Source organism: Physeter macrocephalus, chromosome 6 (assembly GCF_002837175.3).
Source record: "Physeter macrocephalus isolate SW-GA chromosome 6, ASM283717v5, whole genome shotgun sequence".
NCBI classification, from domain to species: Eukaryota; Metazoa; Chordata; class Mammalia; order Artiodactyla; family Physeteridae; genus Physeter; species Physeter macrocephalus.
Window position 1 is genome coordinate 52,351,476 of NC_041219.1, and position 6,197 is coordinate 52,357,672.

The following is a 6,197-nucleotide window of genomic DNA, read 5'->3' on the forward strand; positions in this document are numbered from 1 at the left end:
TCCAAACTTTATATTTTTAGCTTCAACCTATCTCCTGAACTACAGGCCCCATGGATTCAACTGCCTATTTGTATCTCCAACTGGAGGCCTAATAGGCATCTCAGAGTAGTAACATGTTCAAAATAGAGCACCTGGGAATTCCCTGGCAGTCCAGTGGTTAAGACTCCGAGCTTCCACTGCAGGGGACACGGGTTTGATCCCTAGTCCGGAACTAAGATCCCACATGCCACGCGGCACGGCCTAAAAAAAAAAAAAAAGAAAAGAAAAGAAAAGCACCTGGTTTACCTTCTAATCTGCTCCTCTCCTACTCTTCCCCATTTCAGTTAATAACACCACCATTCATTAAGTTGTTCTCACCAAAATTAGAAGTCATTTTACTTTCTCTCTTCCCATCACTTGCCCCTGCAAACCTTGACACAAGTCCTCTACCCAATTCTGTTGGCTTATCTTCCAAAATATCACCAGAACACTTCACTTCTCACTCTCCAGATTATCACCGAAGTCCAAGCCGCTGTCATCTCTAGACCACTTTAGTGCTCTCCTGCCTAACTGGTCTTCCCACGCTTTCCTCCTCTCAACCTTCTGCAGCAGTCCATTTTCCAAACAGCAGCTGAAGTCTGCTGTTACCTTAAAACATAATCACATAATCCCCTGCTCTCTCAACCTCCAGTGGCTTTTCCGCACTCTCAAAATAAAACCAAAGTTCTTGCCTACTTAGTTGATCTCATGTCCTACCACTCTTCTCCTCAACCCCATTCTCTATTCCTTAAAACACACCAGGGACACTCCCACTTTTTCTTGAGCCATTCCCTCTGTCTAGAACTCTTCCCCTAGATCTTCACATGACAACTCCTTTTTGTCATTCAAATGGCAGTTCAAATGTCACTTCATTAGAAAGGACTTCTTGGACTTTACAAGCCAAAGCATTTCTCCCCATGAAAAATCTTTATTACACCATCCTTTTTATTTTCTTTGTAGCAGTGACCACAAACTGAAGGTATCTTTATGAAACTGTTAACTTGGCTATTATCAGTCTCTCTCCCTGGAATGGAAGCTCCTTGACAGCATCCAGTCTGTTTGGATCCTCAGATACACTGCAGTGTCCCCAGAGCCATAGTAGATGTCTGGCACATAGTAGATGCCCAGTAAATCTGTAATCAATGGTGGATAATGGAATGGACCTCAATTAAAGCAGCAACCTTGGAGAGAGGGAGGAAGGCACTGATAGGAGAGACTTTAAAGAGCTGGGCCAGGCTATGGTCTCCACAAGGGCAGGATTCAGTTCACTGGTGGCTCTCAAGCACTGACCCTTCCTGACCCATAGATGATTTAATGTTTATTCCATAAACAAATAAAATTGGTGAGTTTCAGTGACCCCTTAGGCCAGGAAGATAAAGAGAAGGAGTTAAAGATGACCTAAGTTTTCTGGATTGGGCTACCCAGCTGTGAGTAGTGGAGCTAGAATTGAAACACTGGTCTGTCTCACTGCATCTTCTTTCTGTGCACTGCCTAGATGGCTGATTCTGACCCTGGTGAAAGAAACTATGACAACATGCTGAAAATGCTGTCAGACCTGAATAAAGACTTGGAAAAGCTATTGGAAGAGATGGAAAAAATCTCAGGTAGGATGTTTTCCCAGGCAGGGTGCCTTCACCCTTCTTTCCAAGAGCTCAAATCCTCCCTACACTTCTAAGCTCAAATCAAGTGCCTTCTCAGCCAGGTCTTCCCTGACTGCTTTTCAACTTCTACACCATATAACTGCTGTATCACAAGATTTTACACTAACCGCTGAATATTGCCTTGACTCGTTTTCTGATTATTTTATGTGCGTTTGCATCTTATTTCTGCAAATGGGCTGTTATCTTTTTGAGGGCAGAAATAGTGACACAGTACCATACCCAAGCTCAAGTACTCAGCAAATGACAAATGATGTTAATATAACACCTGTGAACAAAGTTGGAACATACTTTCTGTGAATCATTTAAATAAGAAGAGTTCAGAGTAATAGTGCTAAGACTGGTGAGGTGCTGAAATGGGAGGTACAGCCAGTGTAGTGAAGCAGCAGTAGAGTTCAACAAATTTCTCCATTTTTGGAAAAAAATGTTTGTCTGTTATTTTATTCAACATGTTTCCACTAAGCGGTAACTAGCAGTGGTAGTGATACCATTATAAGTTCTTTAATTTGTTCTTTACTAGTTCAGAATATGTGTAATTCTTATAATTGTGTGAGCCTAAGTTTTGCTAGAGAAAATCATAATGTAAAACAAATTTTAGAAAACCTGCATACTCTACTCAAATGAAAACAAATTATTTTTAAGGACATTATTAGTTTATAAATAATCTCCATTTATTACAACAGTCTTCAGAAAATTTCTGCTTAGAAATGTTTGCAATTTTGTGCCGATGTACTTGAAAGTCTTATATATATTCCTTGCTAAAAGGTTCTATAATTCATTTTCCACTATAAGTTAGTTCCTTCAATCTAATTAAATAGTCTCTTATTTAACAGCATTTACTAAGCACCTACTATGTGCTTTTCTAAGAATAGAAAGTTGAATAGAGATGCTCCTTCATTAGGAGAAGTGGGCAGGGGCCAGAAACGGACATCAAGTTGACTAATTATAATTTAAATATATAAATTAAAATTAAAGCACATTTTCACTTTATGTTAAAATTATAACCTGGGAAATGCTAATAATGGTGTATACCAAGTACCAGGGAGGGAGCAGAGAAGAAGGAGAGGCTGACTGCCTGGGGAAGCAAGTGAGGCTTTGAACAGAGCAGAGCACCAGGGAAGCAGCAGGGATTGGACAGAGGGGGTAGGGCCCGTGGGTAGGAGGAGATAGCCAAGGCTGTGTGCCCGTGAGGGAAAGACTGGCATAGTCAAGAAGTCATATTAGTGCATGAGATTCACAGGGAGGCAGGCCAAAGAGAGAAGAGGCTGAAAAGGTGAGAAGAAGGGTCTTCAGTGCCAAGCTAAAGAGGTTTACCTTTCTTGTTTAGGTGATAGGGAGCCACTTGGGATTTCAAGGAAGACACTTGCCTTTTGAAAAGATACCTCTGGTAGCAGTGTGAGAGATGGTTCGGAGAGGGAAGACTAGAGGCAGGAAGGCCAATTCGGAATGTTTTGCAGAACTAAAGGCTAAAAAGGAGCTAGCGTTACCTCAGGCTTGGCACTGAGAACAATAAGAGAATAACAGATTTCTGTGATAGCATCTCTTATTGATTTGTAAGAGCTCTTTATGTATTAAGACTTGTTCAAAATTGTAGTAGATATTTTTCCCAGTTTGTTATTTTCCTTTAATTTTGTATATGAAGCTTTGGTAAACAGAAGTCATATGTAGTAAAAATGTATCAATATTTTCCTTTCTGATTTATTCCCATTGCTGTGATGCCTAGAAAATCTTTCCCTAATCCAAGATCAGTGAAATAGTCGTTTATATTTTCTTCTACTTTGTGTTTGCTTTTTCTTTTATAAATTTATTTGTTTATTCTTGGCTGCGTTGGGTCTTCTTTGCTGCACGCGGGCTTTCTCTAGTTGCGGCGAGCGGGGGCTACACTTTGTTGCAGTGCGCAGGCTTCTCATTGTGGTGGCTTCTCTTGTTGCGGAGCACAGGCTCTAGGCGCGTGGGCTTCAGTAGTTGTGGCACACAGGCTCAGTAGTTGTGGCGCACATGCTTCGTTGCTCCGCGGTATGTGGGATCTTCCCGGACCAGGGCTCAAACCCGTGTCCCCTGCATTGACAGGCGGATTCTTAACCACTGCGCCACCAGGGAAGCCCTGTTTGTTTTTTTTAAACATTTAATTCTAGACTATCTGGTGTGCCAAAGGAACCAGGCTGTGTACTGCATTTTTATTTAGATTCACTAGAGTCTCTCTTTTTGGCAAATAATTCCAACAGTAATTAAGGTAATAGTTAGGTAAGTTATTAAGTAATAATAAGAATTAATATTGCTAAGATGATACTACTAAGGCAATAGTGTTGTAAAAAAAATGCTCTCTCACCTTAGAGTCAAGGTTGACAGGTGTTTATATGGAAACAAGTCACATAAAAGACTTAGCTTTGACAATTTAAAAAATTTGTCTTTTAAGTTTTCTAAGTAAACCTGAAATTGTTTGATAGATTCAACTATTGTATTTAAGCATCTGCACATCCTGGAAGGCTTGTGTACTTCCTTTCTCACAGAAAAAAAACAAATGTAGCCTGCGTCAACTTGGCATGAATGAGGCTTCTGTTGTGCATGATTCCACATCCCCTCCCCTTGGTGCTTTTCCACATCACATTCCTTGAATTGATGGAAGGTCCATTATTTCCCCTTTAGCTTATTCTTTCCTTCGTTTTAGTTGCACATATTTTCCTCTTTTTATTATTCTATTTTTATATAAATGTTCTGCACAGTTGTCTAATTTGGGGGGCAATATAAATCTTTCAAAATTTTTCTTTAGCAATTTGTCAGCTGGTAAAGATATGTTTTTATCAACATATAAGCAACCACAGGTTAAATAGTATTAAAGTGTTTTGTAAAATTTACCTTTTGTAATTTCTTAAGTAAACAATACGTTCTTGGGCCCACGGACTCAAATCTAACGGTTGGGAACAATAAAATATTTTTCTACCTGAAGTGTAAGCAGCAGAACTATTTTGTCATAGTGTCCCTAGGTCAAGTTAGGACAAATATTGTTGACAGAAGTAGCATGATTTGGGGCCATGATGAATCTCACACCCTTACCCTTTAGGTTAAATTTAAAGTGAAGCCTACCATGTAAGTTCTTGGCCTTTGTTGCCCCTGGGAAGGCTCTTCTTGCCCAATTTTTCCAGTGACCACACAGGGCAAGGAAAATCACCAAACAAGCAGTCATCAACTATCAAAAGCACCAACCAGCAAATAAATGTAAGTGTGCATATTTATATGTATTTATATAAATATATATGCTTATTTTAAACTATTAAGTATATATGCATAATTTAAGCAATATTAAAAAGCCAAATCATCTTGACTCCAAGGCTTAAAGTTTCTCTTTCTGTTCTCTTGAACTTAAGTCAACTCATGACCTAGGATACAGTACAAATTTAGCTGTAGAATGCCTTATGGGGGTGAGCCTTGAGAATGTAAAATTTCTCAGGTAGAAGGAGAGATTCTAACTTGGTGTCCCCCATCCCCAAATCCATCCCATCCTATCCTATTAGTTTAGAAGTCATTTCTGTATTACTCATGAAGTTTTTATATATAGTGGAGCAGAGATAGCTAACCTCTTATATAATATGTTAGGTTTTATGGCTTATCACACTGGTTTCATTATTATTAATCCGTGAGTTACCCTTCATTATTCTTTTTTCTTTCCTTTTTTCTTTTTTTTTACCTTTTCTCACATGTTTATTCTCCAGATGAATAATAGATTCATTTAATATTTTATTTGGAATTGTGTTAAACCTATACGTTAATATAGAAAGAATGATATATTTTTAACATTAAGCATTCTCATGTAGGAATGTGGTATTTCTCTCCAATTATTCCAGTGTTCTTTAAAATGTCTCAAAGGGTTTTGCAATATTTTTCTCCAAATTTTTTTTGCCTTCAATTTTATTTTATTTTTTCCAGTTTTATTGAGATATAATTGATATATAATGTTGTATAAGTTTAGATTGTATAACGTAATGACTTGATACATGTATATATTGCAAAATGATTACCATAATACATTTAGTTAATATCCACCACCTCACATGGTTACAAGTTATTTTTCCCCTTACAATGAAAACTTTAAAGATACTATTCCCTTAATAACTTTCAAATATACAATGCAGTCTGGTTAACTATAGTCATCATGCTGTTCATTACATAAAAATGTGAAATACTTCACAAATTCGCATGTCATCCTTGCACAGGGGCTGTGCTAATCTTTTCCGTATCATTCCAATTTTAGTATATATGCCGTCAAAGGGGGCACTCTCCAGATTTTTCAGTACATTTACTTCTGTGTTTCTGTTCCTATTATAAATGGGGTGTTTTTCTATTTTATTTACTAAATAATTAATACTAGTGTACAGGAAGGCTGTAGATTCTTGGATATTTTGTATTATTCTAATAATAATAATAGTAGTAATTTTATTATTCATAGCTTATGTTTATTGTTTACCATGTATTGGTCTCTTTACCATATGCTTTACACACATTATCTCATTTATTCTTCCTAAC

The 6,197-nt window shown here is 37.7% G+C and overlaps 1 non-coding gene across 1 annotated transcript; it reads right to left on the reverse strand.

Annotated features, from left to right (window-relative positions):
- Positions 1 to 5,842: 5,842 nt before the first annotated feature.
- LOC112065927 (U6 spliceosomal RNA) lies at positions 5,843 to 5,949 on the reverse strand. Its single transcript, XR_002892322.1, has one exon. It is a non-coding gene; the product is annotated as a U6 spliceosomal RNA (small nuclear RNA).
- Between the last annotated feature and the right edge of the window lie 248 nt (positions 5,950 to 6,197).